At 45.6% G+C, this 15,133-nt stretch overlaps 1 long non-coding RNA gene across 1 annotated transcript in view; it reads left to right on the top strand.

The window, feature by feature from the left end:
- Positions 1 to 14,909, top strand: part of LOC121665537 — a 126,877-nt gene extending 111,968 nt beyond the window's left edge. The window contains exons 4-5 of the long non-coding RNA XR_006016380.1: positions 2,004 to 2,162; positions 14,721 to 14,909. This is a non-coding gene — a long non-coding RNA (uncharacterized LOC121665537). The remainder of the gene's footprint in view (positions 1 to 2,003; positions 2,163 to 14,720) is intronic.
- The last annotated feature ends 224 nt before the right edge of the window (positions 14,910 to 15,133 follow it).

The raw sequence follows: 15,133 nt of genomic DNA, 5'->3' as shown, positions 1-15,133 counted from the left end.
AAATTACCTCTTCACATACAAGTCTGATGTCACTTAAGTTTCTTGGGTTTAAGTTAATTTCTGTTGGAGATGTCATAGGAACAATACATCTACTAAAGAAACATCTTCAGTGTTAGCTGAATGAGGCACTGGAAAAGGTTAAAATTGTGCAGTAGTGAATTGATTAAGAATTAAATAGTTCTCATGTTTTAAATGGCAGTGTCTCATTTTGATTACTCAGGTAAGACATTGAGCTTTGAGGGGAAGACATGACCTCGTTACCTCCCATAATTTTGTTGAGTTCTACTTATATAGGTAGTTCTGGTGAGAGTCCCACTGTGGTCTTTTTCTCGTGACTTGTGGAGCTGAGGAGGATGGGAATGGGAGATACTAATATTCAAAAGAAATTAAAAAAAAAATTTGGGATTCTGCTAGGAATCCAAATTTGTAATATATTAAAAAGAAGTAAAAGATATTATCTATTGTGATTTTTTTTTTAAGAGTGAAAAACTGAAAGAAAAGTCTCGTGTACTACAGATGTGATACAAATTTTAAAATCAGACTAAATGGGAAATAGTGCACAACTGCCTTTTGTAACCCAAGGGATATTAAGAAGCAGGGTTACGGTTTAAACTTCATTTTCAATTTCAGAGTTGGCTTATGCATCATACCATGCATATTTTAAACTGGCTTTAACCACAGCTGTGTTTAATAATTTATTCTGTCTTTTACAGATAAGTAAATAAATATAGACTGCATGATTTTATTTCACTTTTCTGCAACGTGGTGGTCACATGAGCTTTTTTGACCTGTTATGCGTATAAAATACTGTCTGTGCTCATCTGCCATAATAAAACATTGTTGATTGTAGCCTCCATAGTTCATCTAAGCTGATTCAGGAAAGATTTGGAGCATGAAACATCACTCAGAAGTGAATTATGAGCAGCCACTGTGCCAGGCAGCTTCTAGATGGGGCTGAGCAGCTGTGTCAGCCACCTCTTTCAGCACCCACCGGGCACAGTCTGAAGGGCCTGTCCAACCCACTCTTAAATGGCCTTAAATGGGTTTTATGCCTTAGATGCTTGAATTATTCCTGTACTACACTGCAGCAATCGTATCAGTCCTGACTGCAGCCATGTGCTGTGCACCTCCTGAGAATTCACTTGGAAAGCTGGAGGAGTGGGGAGAGGGAGGGAATAATCACAAATGGGGGAAAAGTCCCACACACACACACTTTTTTTTTTCCCCCATTAATAGAAAGCTAATATTAAATCTAGGCCACGAGGTAGCCAAATTGCCTCCAAGCCAGTCTGTGTTTTGTCAGTGCTGCTGCTGGTGCTAATGAGCATCCCTGTTTTGCACTGTAGGCTACAGTAGTTATAGCAACAGTATTAATGACCCTGGAAATGCTTCTGGGCCGTTTTGGGTGCTGCAAGATGACGATATAGAAAAACGAATGAGTTATTTTAAACCAGAAAAAGCAGACCCAGAATACTATGCTGATGACATGACTAGAGATCTAGAAAGCTCTAAAGAAATTTGTGATGAGAACCAAATGTTCTGATTCCCAACTGTTTCTCTAACCACTGAAATATATTAACAAATCTTTTGAGAAGAAATCTACTGATTTTTAAGCCCTCAAATCAAGATTCTCTCTGCAATGTGAGAACAACATTGAGTTAATGTTCCATCACTTCTAGAAATACAATTTTCAAGAGTTAGATGAATACAAAATGTATTTTCCTAATAATCTTCATGTGACACAAAAGTAAAATTGAATAGACCATAAAGTGCAGGATGATGAGGTGATGTCCTGATCCTTTGGGCCTTCCTGTTCTTTGGCTGAAAAGTGTCTGCACTGGCTTCTCTTAGTGCTTGATAAGGTCCTGTCACAGCTGATGATCAAGTCATGCTTGATTTGTATAGACACAATAGCCGCCCTCTGTGAAAGGAACATTGACTGACAGCGTTAGCAACAAGGGCATTGTGCTGTACACTGAGAATGTCATGTTTCTTTTTTACAGGGAGTCACTGAGAGATTCAGGCTTTCAGTTCAGCTGAATAGAAGTGCAACCCCGACTGAGCAGTTCAGCTCAGCACAAAGAACTGGCGAACAATGGGAAATCCTCCTTTGTTAGTAATCCCACTGCATCTCTCTCCAAGGTGTTTTCCTCACTTCCCAGGTAAGTGTAAACTTTGCCTCCTCCGTTTCCATGCTCAAGGCTCTGCCCAGGCTCCTCCACAGCCAAGCTCCAGCAGTGTTCTTATTCAAATCCAGTCTTACCAGTAGGGCTTTTGTTGGGATAGGTTTCTGCTGAAGGGAAGCAATACTCGTCTTTATGGGAAGAAAAAAAACCCAAAACCAATAGAGTGTTTCTACTGTCCTGTGAGGAAATAAGCATGGAAAGAAACTTCACTGAATTTCCGTATTTCCTTTTCATGTAAAGACATTTGAGGAGATGAAAATTAAAATTATATGTTTTGAATTAATTTGGTTTTAATAAATAATTCTGCTCTTCAGTGACTTCTGAACAATTTATCACTCCTCAAAATTTATAGTTGTTTATTTCTTACTGGAAGCCATAATTGGACCTAAAATTTAATAATTATATGATCCAAGTTATGGTTGGATTTTTTTTATCTCTTGCCCACAAAACAAATCCACAAGGAAATTAGTTTTATTGGAAATGTCGAGTAGAGGACCTCGATGTCTGCTAATTCAGCGAATTTGTTTAGTGGTGCACTTAAAAGATTCATCCCAGGGGAGGGGTTTGGCGTTTGAGATACTTCAGTTGGATAAGGAGAAGCATTGCGACACCTGCACACAGCTCACTTGAAAAAACCTCCTTTGTTGCCGCTGTTTAAAAGGAAGGAAACAAAATTGCGTTGCTTCAGAAAAGGAGCACTGACAACAGGAACATAACACTTTGCGTTTGGGATCTGCCAGCCAGGCTTCTCAAAAGGATTTTTAAAGCCAGCCCTGATGAAAACCCAAGAGTGGCGGAGGCTTGGGAACCTTTGTAGTTTCATCAGAACTTCTGCCGGGGAAAGTGTTTACATCTGCGCTAAACTGAATTAATTTATTTTGTCTTTTGAAAGGTCAGAATAAGAAAGTGAGTCTGCAAAGTTCTCAGCTGTGTTCATTTCCTGCCTGGCCCGTGGTTCCATGGCCGGCATCTCTGATTAGTGCTATTTACATATGACATATATCACTGTCACCATTAATCTTCAGGAAGCCGCTTCCTCGGTTGAACCACACGGTGTTTACAGCCAGCTCTGACATCAGTGCTCATTAGACAACGGCGTGTTAATGACCACCTTCCGGAAGGGCTTACCTAGGACACTCACAGGCCTTTCTTAAAATGTGCTTTTTTCAGTGTGGTATTCACAGGAAATGCTGAAGGCAGGAATGTTCTCTAAATCCTGCCCAAAATATCCTTCCTACTGGAGTTCTGCATTACTGGATTTATTTCTGTCTTACAGAAACCCGGAGGGACTCCTCACATGACAACCTGGTTTTGGTTTGGTTTTTTTTTTTAAAGAGAGATATTTTCTCAACCCATGGAAACGGTGCAAACAGCAGCAAGTGTTGGGCTGAGAGTTTTCTGGTCCTTCTGGGAAAAGCAGCAGTGGGACTGTTGCTTAGTCATGCACAAGAGGGCTGTGACTCCTAATCCACTATTAACTGTAAAATCAAACTCCTTACAGCAGACAAGGGAATAAAATCTGTGTTGCATCAGGACTGAGTCTGCTATCGCTGAACCACTGCGTGGTTTAAGCAGAGCCAACATGCTTCATGTCAGGCATGTCGTCACTCTGCTTTTCCAGTCAAATTATCATGAATGTCTAGGGATGCTGCAGCCCAGGCTGAGCTGCCAGGGCAGGCATTGTCAAACATCCACAGTGCAGAACTAGGAACACTGTAAGGAGAGTTTGATATTAAAAGGGCAGCTCTGCAGAGGAGAGGGCTACCCCAGGGCTAGGAGAGCACTCAAACACGTTTAGAAGGCCACGCCTCGGTGTTTAGGCTGAAGTTAGGCGGGGCCTGAGAGCTCAGGTTCTGCTGTGAAGCTGCCTATGATGACTGCAGTGTTGCATCATGTGCTCTCACAGTGTAATTAATATGGCACTGATACAGAGACACCTCATTCTGCCCATTTAAAGCACAGCGAGGGTTTCTGCTGTAATATTTTTTCAGCTTATATGTTATTATATTTTATTGTTACTTCTTCCTGATAACACATTGTTCTCACGTCCTGATTTAGCTGAGACAAATAGTCCTAGGGCTTACAAAGTGGTGCGGTGGATTTCTCATCAGAGCAGTAAAAAATTCTTACCCAAAAAACTTGAAAATATATAGCTGAATATCCACATGAATATGTAAATGTAGTCTCTTCAAAGTCTGTCAAAAAAAGACAGCATCTGAAGATATAGAAGCTACATGTCACTCTGATTTTCTCTTTAGTAATTACCCAAAGTTGTTCGCCACAAAAATTAGGTAAAAATACTAATGTTATATCACATTTCAGTGAAATCTTCAGAATGACTGAGAAATTTTCCAGGAAGGTTCAACTGGTTTTTGAGGACTGAAAAAGGCTGTATTCTAAAATGTAAGCTGGGACAGTTTTATTTCCGAGATTATGAAAGTTTTGCAGTAGTAGTTTTCTTTTCCTACTCCCAGACTTAGAAATTTAATGGGGAGGTTGGCTTCAAAGCAGGGAAGCTCCTTGTCAGTCTTTACCAGTCAGTCATAGTCTCTCTTCCTCTTTGCTAATACCAGAATTTCCAACAAAAGCCTTTGGTTACCAGGCATCAGGGTACCAACAGCTTATCCAAAACTGCCATCCAATTTCTTCTTCGGATTTGCAGGAACCCTGAAGAAAACTTTCTGATTATCTAACGCAGTGATAGGCTGAGGGCTGTGAATCTTAGCGAGCCTTCAGGGAAGCTTTAGCCACAGCAGAGATAAAGCTTTGCTCCAGTAAAGTCCTTGTGTGAGTGTTTAATTCCAGTCGTGCAAGAAATCTTATCTGATTCATTCACTGTGTTGTGTTGGAGTCTGTGTGATCTGGCAAAGATCTGAGACATTTTGGGACACAGCAGATGTGAGCAGCAACACCAGGGACAATTGAACCCATCCTTCATTCTGCACTCTAGGCAGCAGGATGGATTTTATTAATCCCTTGCCGTCACTCGTGCTGTTATGACCATGACAAAAGACCTTGCCATTTGGGCATTATCCATTCCTCGAATTTTTCAGGCTTTTAGCCTGAGTCATGGCATGCTTCATGATTATTGTGGGTTTGCTGATACATTTCTTAGCTTTTGCTAAGTTGTCCTTGGTCACCTCTGGTTTTCACACCAGATTCTCATCAGGCCCAAGCTGCTGCTCCTGTCTTTCTCCTCTGAGTTTTTCTGCCACAGCTAGAATAATTGGACTCACTAAAATAAGTTTTGCAAAGCTTGCCAAAAATTCTTCCTCAAAACAGAGGAAACATGATATTTGCACTTTCAGTATGCACACTAGGAAGGGAGCTGTTCTAGTCTCCCTGTTCAGTGAAAACAGGGGATCATTTATCAGCGTATGCTGGCAATTTGATAAACATGAAACTTTAATAAGTTTGATATTGCTGTGGTCACCAAATCTAATACAAATGTTGCACTTCATCTGTTGCCTATCAGCCTAGACTGCCTGAGGACAGACTGCTGGTCTGAAATGTGTCCTTGTGGCACATAGGAAATAATTTCCATTCCAGTTTGTAGTGACCACAAGCCAGTTTTCGTAATTTCTAGGGAAGGTCTGCAGACCGGGAGACATTTTGCTTTGCTTGACCCACAAGGGCCTTTAAAACAGTAATTTAGAGATTGTCACTGAGGCTAAGTATTTTTTTCACCTCAGAATGGTCTCCAAGTTTAAAATGCTTGCCTTCTGATTATCAAATTCCAGCCTCATCCTGACGGTGTAGAAACACGGCACCCAGAGGATGGATATAAGGGCACCCAGCTCTTCCAGCGCCAAAGTTAGTCACCTCAGGTGATGGCTGATCGTGGCCACGGCTGTCCCGGTACTCCCTCTGTTGGAAAAGTTCTGACATGTCCTTTCTCCTTCAGAAAAACGGGACATGAACACCTCTGCCTGGGAATCAACATCCCACATGCTCTCCAGTCAAATCCAAAAGAGCTGCGTGCATCCCTCTGCTGCTGGTACCTTCCACCCTCTCCACCTCACGCTGGTGAGGGGGGCTTGGATCAGTAGCACTGCACAGAGCAACCTTTCTTAAGGACTAAAAAATAGTCAGTGCAATAGTCGGATCTTTTGAAAATATTCTTCCCAGGTGCTTCCCTGGTGAAAGGAGTCAGTTGTTTGGGGTTTTCCAGGAAGCACAGAGCCTGACTTCCAGCACAGGACACAAGCTGAGGCACAGCCATGGAGGGCGCAGGACTGCAGCTCCTGGTGTGGCCCTGGGCACAGCTCCTCCCTGCCCTCCCACCCTCCTCCCTTTCGTTAGCACACTGTATTTCTTCTCTGAAGGTGGTTTAGCCACAGCATGCCCTGTCAGGGTTTCCCCCGAGGTTTACAAGTCTCTGTCAGCAGGGTCAGACCTGCAGCCAGCAGGAAGAGCAGCTTTGGTACCCCCATGTGTCCATCCCACAGCCCCAGCAGACCCCTGCTGAGTCACAGAGAATCAATTTGGTTGGAGAAGACTTCTGAGACCAGTGAGTCCAAGCTCTGACCCAACACCACCTTGTCAACCAGACCATGGCACTGAGTGCCACATCCAGTCTTTCCTTAAACACCTCCGGGGCAGTGACTCCACCACCTCCCAGGGCATCAAATTCCAGCATCTAATCACCCTTTCTGTGAAGGAATTCCTCTGAATGTCCAACCTGAACCTCCCCTGGCACAGCTTAAAACTTTGTTCCCTGGTCCTATCACAAATAGCCTGGGAGAAGAGGCTGAACCCCACCTGGCTCCAACCTCCTTCCAGACTTCTCTGGTACCTGCAGTTTTGCTGTCTGGTTCGCACGATGTGAAGTTCCTTGTCAGCTGCCTGGAGGGGACAGAAGGGTTGGCCCTCTTGACTCTGCAAACTCAGACCACCAAATCTCAGTTTAAAGATCATCTGTATCACAGAACTCTTCTGTCCCTGCTGAGAATGACCTGGATGCTCTTATCCCCTGCTCGCTTCTGATGGATCTCCAGTATCTAGAGCTGAGTGATCACGCACTGGTTTCCTGGTCGCCCTCTTCCAATGACAGACCCATCAATAACAAGTCTCTGTTTGTGTTGATGGCACAGGCCCTGTTTGTGTCTCTCTCTGTTACCTTTGTGGCAGGGCTGTGCAGACGTGGCCAAAGACACAACTGTTCTCTTGATGTTTGCACCTGGAGTCATTATCTGGCAACTGGGAGCGTGCAGGAACCCGCGTAATCTCAGCTGTAAAAAAACAGGTGGGCTGGGTGCTGGGGTCCTTTCCTGGCTTCTGAAGGATCATTTGGCACTGCTTTGCCTCAGTGCTTGCCGTGCTGCACTCATTTAGGTGGTGTGATGGTTATCTGAGCAGAGCTGAAAACAGGGAACCCCTGCAAGCCCTTGGGGCAGAGCCAGAGCAGACACTTCAAAGCAAAATCCCAGGTTTGTGCCTAGGACACGTGAGGAAAAGCCTCCTGTGCACAAGTGAGCCTCTCTGAAGTCTCACTCAGGCTGCTGCAAAACGTGCTCCTCTCCAGGTGCCTTATTTATCTGCACTTTCTGCTTATCATCACTTGAGGGCAGTTAAGCTCATGACAGGTCTTGCTCTAGCCAAGTGTGATTTGATCAAATTTTAGCATTTTAGCTGTTAAATTATACAAAACCCAGCAAAACCAAGGAAAAAGTCATTTCTGAGGGACTGACTCTGTCCAGGTTGTGCCAGGGAAACAGTAGCTGTTAATCACCACCTTCCTGGGTGGGAGATGATGCTCTCCCTTTACTTGAGCACTGCCTGCTTCAGCAGGTTGGCTGGTGCCCCCTAAGATCACAAATGCTATGTGTGAGGCTATCCTGCAGTATTTCTTGACACAGTCTGGCTTGTGCAGGGCTAAAATTCTTGGACAGAAGTTGCTGGCAAACAGTGTTAGTCACATGAAAAGAGTTGTGGCCCAGAAACCAGTGTCCATCTCTCAGTGTGTAACTGCAGATGAATGCCACAGCAATAACAGGAGGCTGAGTAAGTTCAGCCAAAATCAGTTTCTTGGAGAGGATGGAAATTTCATCTCTCATGCCCATTCTGAGTGACTCGGTGGCTTTGTATGGACACTGTGTGGGGTGTATGTTGGCACGTAAGAAATGAGCACCAGAGCTCTCCAGAGGGAGGGACGCAGGCTCCAAGAGGGAAGGCCAAGGTGTGTGTAGGGCCATGAGCCTTCAAATCCCAGTGTGGTGAAAGCCAGCCTGCGCCAAAGTGATGCTCAGTGGTGTCCATCTACCCTACAGCAGGCACACAGTCGACTGCTGCCTCCTTGCTGTCCTTCTGGCCGCTGTGATAGTCCCTGTGCCATGCCTTCCCCTTCCTTATGAGACATTGGAACTTTTGTCCTGAATTTTTCCTCTCCCTGTGTTAGCTTTGGGAGAAGGGGTGTGGGTGATGGATGCACACAGCTCCTGACCCTGACCCTGGCCTTAGTGATAAACACTGGGAAAAACGTAAGGTGAAATGGTGCAGTGTGATCTGAACCAATGCTGAAAGAATGAGCAATAATTCTGTGGCCTTGGAAAGCTCTGAGTAGGCTAATTAGCCAGGGTGATGGCATGGCTAATTGGACAAGGCTGGGTGTGGTGCTGGTACAGCTGTTCTGCTCAAATATACAGGGAGGAAACCTTCTTGATTGAAGATAAACTGCCTCTAGATCCTTCCTAACATTCCTAATTGAGGTTTCCTTTTCGTGGGGCCAGATGCCATCTGATCCATAGAAAAGATACAGGATGTCCTATCTGCCCTTGCTCTTTGTGGGTGTTGAACCAGGTGGGTTCTGACCCCCTTCCAAACCTCAGTTACTCCATGAATAAGACTTGAGAGTCTTCCCCAAAACAAACAAACAAGCCAACAAATTGCCCCCAGTGAACCAGAAAATCATAGACCAGCAATCAGCTCAAACCCCACTGATCTTTGCCTCAACTCAGCAAAGCAACTGAGGAGCAGTACCTTGGACTCTCCACCAGTTTACTCTGGGACACACGTTCCAGGGGCTGCAGGTGCCTGGTTTGGCAGGGAATGCGCACGGCTCTGACTGAAGCAGGTGCCACAGATGCTGCTCCTGTGTCTGAGTAATGGGCAGAGGCTTGTGTTCCAGAGAGCAGCTGTTGAACAGAAATCAGGGGGGGTCATTTAGCTGAAGTTAAAGCAGACTCAACCAGCCAGAGCAGCTGTGTTGCTGCAGGCAGGGCTGTGCTGTGCACACCAGCAGTGGGCAGTCAAAGTCCATCTCAGTGTCCACGCAGTGTCCACCCCACACCCGGGGGTGGGGGGGAGGGGCTGGAGAGGTGTCCCCACAGCCAGGAGAAGGCAGAAGTTCTGTCTTGCATTAAATTCCCCCTTGGTCTTACCACTGCCCTGGAAATTAGCGCCTGACAGGAGTCTGCTGGCCAGGCAGGAGCTGGGAAGAAGGTTTAATGTAAGGAAGAAGGTAAAGCTGTGTTTTCTGAGATGAATGAGGTAATTTCTTCCCTCCATGTCACAGTCCCAGCTCTTGTATTTTTCATGCTTCATTAAAAGTGCTTGTAATTATATGAGTGGCTTCAGAGGCCAATTAAGCCTTCATTTGGAGGCTGCTCTGGGTGCTGGAAGCCCTCCATTAGCCTGGGCTTCTGCCAGGGAAAAACACTACATAGTCTTTAACAACTATACCAGCTCCTATCTGCTTAATGTTGATTTTCCTATTAAGTTCAGCTAATACTTTTCTAATTGTGTGAGCTGGGCCTGAAGCCAGGCCCGGTGGCTTTTGCCAGCTGCTTTCAAGGCTGAATCAGAGATGAGCAAAACCCTCCGGAAGACTTCCCTGCGCACATGTTCAGCCCCATCCAAACAGCGGCTGCTCTCCCCAAAAGTGACTCAGGCTCTGATTCGTGCTGAGGAGCTGTTTCCCAGGGCAAGCCTCATTCAGTCAGGAGATGTGGATGCCAGGGAGCACACTCAGCAGAGTACCAGGAGCCTGGCACTGCGTGGAGCTCACCCCACGAGGTGCCAGAAAGGATGTCGTGGATTCAAAGGCCAGCCCACATCTCTGCTTGCCGGTGAGCCACAGAGCAGGAATTACTGTGTGGGTTCTCTGAGGCAGGTGATACAGTACAAACTGCCCAGGAGGGGATATCTACAAATAGAAGGATATTCACAGCTCTTCCACAACATTGGAAGGGAGGATGCTGACCCGTTGGTGGGGTAGGAGATTTCAGTCAAGGAGCTCAGGGATGCCATTCACCTGCTGAGAATCTGCTGCTCACAAGAGGGTGGCATGACAAACCTTCCAACCCAAACCGTTCCATGATTCTATGAAATTTAAGCAAATGTATAAACTCATTGCTGACTAGCAATGAACCTAAGCACATCTGATTTTATTTAATAATTGAATTGTTTTCTTTAATTAAAAACGGCCAGGCAATTAAATAATTTAATTTTTAAAATCTTATTTAATTTCAATTAGCTCTGATTAATGGCTATTCCTTTGAATCAAAATATCAGTATGATAGAAAGCACTAGTTTTGAATTTTTCATTTTAGGAACATTACTGTCTTTTAACTTTAAAACCCTTGCAACTCTAATACAATTAATATGTGCCAGTCACATTTTAATGCCTTACTACATCCTAACACCGACAAATGCAAGAGACTCCGAGCTTGTGTTTGGAGCTGATTTGCTTCTGCAAAGCCCCCTGTTTGAAGCCCCTGTGGGCCTGGCTGCAGCCAGTCATTCACAGGGAGTCTGGGCTGTGTGACAGCACCTGGTGCTGGCCAGGGCCCTGGAGTGACAGCAGGCCACCAGAGCTCACTGACAGCCACAGGACTCCCACGTGCTTGGACTGTGCAGATCTCTTGGAGCACTTGTTTCTCAAGAGTTTATTCCTTTACTAAGGCAGAATTAAGATTTACATGTTCGAAATAGGAAATAAGGTCTAGAAGCCAAAATCATATTTCTTTTCTTGAGCATAAAGATTAAAATTTAAAAGGCAGCCATGTGACAGGTTCAAAACCTAATTCATCGTGGAATTTCTGGCAGCAAAACACGGCTCCTGTGTAAGGTGTTTGGTACACAGGGAGGGAAGTTTAGAGAGCTTGTAATTCACTGCAACACAGCACTAGACATCCAAGGAAGTCATTATTGTAGATGGTTTCCTGGTAGCATAAAAAAGCAGGAGGGAGCTGGGCCTGTTTCAGAGCAAAGTTGAAAACTCTAATTGACTTTTACTCACTGGGAAAGAAGATGTAGCATGACAAATGGCTTTGTGGTTTAAATCATTAAAGACCGAAGAGAGAGTAGCTGGCTAATGGGGCTGTACTGGGCAGAAATGGCCGTGTTTGGATTGCTGTGAGCAATCTGCAAGATGTGCTCATAAAGCACAGGAGGAGTCAGCAGGACCCTGGCTGGCAGCGCTGGCCAGGCAGGAAGAGAGGCTGGAAAGGGTCAGAGAGGAACCGGCCAGCACCTGAGGGTTGCCATGGCCCCTGGGAAGAGCACAGCTCCTCACGGGACGGCAGAGGTGGCTCAGAGAGCAGATCAGTGTATCAGAGCCCCTCAGGGCACTAACAGGCCTTACCTGCCCCGACCAGCCCCACCTGGGCCCCCACCCACAGCCTCCGCTCATGCACCAGGGCCTCTGTTTAAACTCAGGCCTTGAGCCGCGTTGCGGGTTAGTCTGCCTCCAACCCCACCTCCTGCTAGGCCTCCCTAAATGTCCCCTGCCCTGATCCATCCCAGGGCTGTGGGTGAATCACTGGTTGGTCCCTGTGCAGCCTGCCATGCTCAGGTGCTGTGGGATGGTGCCCTCAGTGAGGACACAGCCTGTGCTGGGGCCATCCTCAGCTCCTGACCTGTCCCCCTTTATGGAGCATCTCCCCTTCTGCTGCCTCCTTACACAGCACATTTTGCAGCACATCCTCCTGAGAAGGTCACTGGAAGTCTACTGAGCTGCAGAGGGGTCACCAGACAAGCCCTGGGATGAAGGAGCTGCTCTGTCTTTGTCCTGTCACTTGGAGGAGAGGTGCCTTCCCCCTACAGCAGTCAAAGACATTTCTTTGCTGAAATAATAAGATATGAGTCCAGTGCTCCTTATTTCACATCGTACACATCAGCTCTAGCTCTTGGAAGAAGTGATCTCAGAAATAATCCAAGGGTCAGTTTTCTAACATTAGGCTGGAATTGTCTTTATTTACTTTTACAAACTTGGCCAAAGCTCAAGGCACTCTAATGCTATGTATTCTTCAGTAAACACAATTAACTGGAAACTCAGAAACACTGATATCATCTTTTCTCTTTGGACTGGTCACTGCGAACTGCAGTCTCTAGCCAGAAAATCAACTTCCGTTTCCCCCAGGGCTGCAGAGTCGCTGGAAATCCATTTAGTAAAAAAAAAATAAAGTAAAAGTGAACCATTTTGATGATGCAGCCTAGCCTGGCTTATGGCAGTGGTCAAAGGGTAACAAAGTTTTGGAAGAGTGGGAAGGCCAGGATTGTACAGAACCAGTGGGTCCCTGCTATTCAAAAAGAGTGGGGTGTTTGTCCCTGAGGCAGCCAGGTGGGACTGTTAGGAGCAGGACACACCATGCACCCAATATTCAGCCACAAATCTCCATAAATGTTAAAACTGTACTTTAAACTCCTGTTTTACCATCTCCCCAATAAACCCTCTCTGACGGAGTGCAGAAAGGTGATCTAGAGCCTCACCAAGCTCCAAGGCAGAGGCAGATAAACTATATTTTTAGTGGGAGCTCTTCAAATTGGTGTTACAAGCCTTTCTCCAGGTGATCCAATCTAGTATTTCATGATTTTACAACTGGAAAAATCTTGTCTGCTGCCTAATCTAATCCTTACTTGCTGCAATCAAGGACAAACATTTCTTGTCCTTACCCAGCATGGACACACTAACAGCTTATCATCTTCCTCTCTGTAACTGCAGCCTTTTATGGCTGTGATGTTTAGGTACTCCATATATCCTTACCCTGTGTCCCTTTGTTCTGCAGGACTTCTAGATTGAACAAACTCTCCTTCTTCCATCTTACCTTATAGGTCTGCAATCTAGACTCTTTCCAGTTGCTCTGCAGCCCCCTTGAGGAGCGATACCCATCTTCCAACCTCCTACTGAATGTCTGAAGGAGGCAGAGCACAATGATTATCCCAGATGTAGGTGTGTAAGAGATTTGTAGCAGAAATATTAAGGTTGAAGTGAAGCCTGAATTGAAGTGCATGTAAACAGTAGGGAAAAAACAACAGGGTGAGGATTAAAAGGTGCTGATAAGGTAGAGCACTGCTCCCAGAACCAGGTTTCTAGGATGCCATTCCTGGTTGTAAAACTGAAGAATGTGTTTATGGCATGACCAAAAGACCTGCACTCTGGTCGGGTCACAGCACCAACAAGGCATCACAAGATCCCACATCCTGCCCAGAGAACGGCATGGAGGTTGCAGCAATTCACATACCACTGCTTTTCCTGATGGGCCACCAGGAAAGCAAACCTGTCCAGACTAGGAGAAGCAGAGTTTAGTTTAAATTTCAGTTTAAATCTGAAGAGTTTAGCCTGTGCTCTTGGTGGCAGGAAGGGCACTGCGTACGGCTTAAGGCTCCCTTTCTGCACACTGTCCTGTGCTCTTGGCAGCATGGTCCCAGCCTGGTGGCCTTTTACCTCCTGGGAAAAAAATTTGTCTGCTTAGCCATGTAGCTGATTGAAAGTGTCTGTGTGTCATCCATTCATCCTGCACTGACCTTCAGCAGCCTGTCTTTGTGCATGGCATGCTCTGCTCTCCCTCCCCTCATTCCCTGGGCAGGATTGCTCATGTTCTAGTTCTCTGTGCTTTTCCTCATTACCAGTCTGTAGTTACACTGCTTCTAAGCCCTGTACATGCTAGGTGCAGCACTGCCTTTCCATGGCTGAATATCTGGGGATTCTGGACTGATTAGGAAGGGTGAGGGTGTCTCCAGATAAGCTTCTGGAGGTTTGATCTGATGTACTTGCTGCTAAACAAAATATTTGCTTCACTGAATTGCAAACCCTGAATAGTTGGGCCAGTTAGTTCATCAGTGGAGGCCGGTTGCAATAATCATGTTTCTGTACCAGTACTGAAAACAGGTTCACTGAAAATGCATTAGCAGCTGCAGAACAGAAAACAGCTAGATAAAAATCTGATCAGGAGTTTTGGCTGGGAGTAATTTCCATGTCCTTATAATACCTGATTTGGGGGTTCAGGGTCTGTTACTGTTTTGTTGTGATACCAAGCAGACATTGTTAGAGTGAATTATTTGCTGCAAGACTTTGTTGGTCTAGGGCTGAGGGCAGCATATCCTGCCCCTGCCCTCTTAAGAGTATCTCTAGGCAATACATGAGAGGGAAATTGAAGTGGGGAAAAAAAACATCCTGCTTTTAGAGCTGTCCCCATTCCCCTTCCAGTATGTACTGCACATTACCTTGTGTGACTCATACAGAACAAAGACAACCAGGATTTTAGAGATAATTTCTTCAAAATTTGAGCCTACTTTGGTCTCTCTTGTTGTCAGAGTCCAGCTTGCCTCCTGTACTGTACTGATGGGGTTTGGACCAAGCATGCATATACTGGAGAATTCAAAAAGCACAGTGGAGTTCAGCCTCTATTATCCAGGAGCTGTAAGTAAAGGCAACCCACAGCTGGATGCAGGAAAATGGAGAAAAACAAGCAAACCCACTCTTGTCAGCACCAGATTTCATGAAGCTGCTCTGTGAAGCTCAGCAAGATCACAGCGATGTACTTTGGTCATGAAAGTACACAAAGTGGGTGCCATCTGTCGACAGAGCCTTCTCCCTCCTAGTATGAGCATCGTGGTGGGGAGTCCTTTTTGAGCACCAGCCCTGGGGATGTGGCACCAGGCTGAAGATGCTACAGTGGAATATGCTGGCTCTCGGGCAGTGGGTTCCTGAGTGGGAGCAATCTGAG

Source organism: Corvus kubaryi, unplaced genomic scaffold (assembly GCF_017639235.1).
Source record: "Corvus kubaryi isolate FWS band 111438036 unplaced genomic scaffold, C.kubaryi_AGA036_p1.0 37334, whole genome shotgun sequence".
In the NCBI taxonomy this organism is placed as follows: Eukaryota; Metazoa; Chordata; class Aves; order Passeriformes; family Corvidae; genus Corvus; species Corvus kubaryi.
Note: the sequence above shows the minus strand (reverse complement) of the source record. Positions and strands in the feature narration are given on the sequence as shown.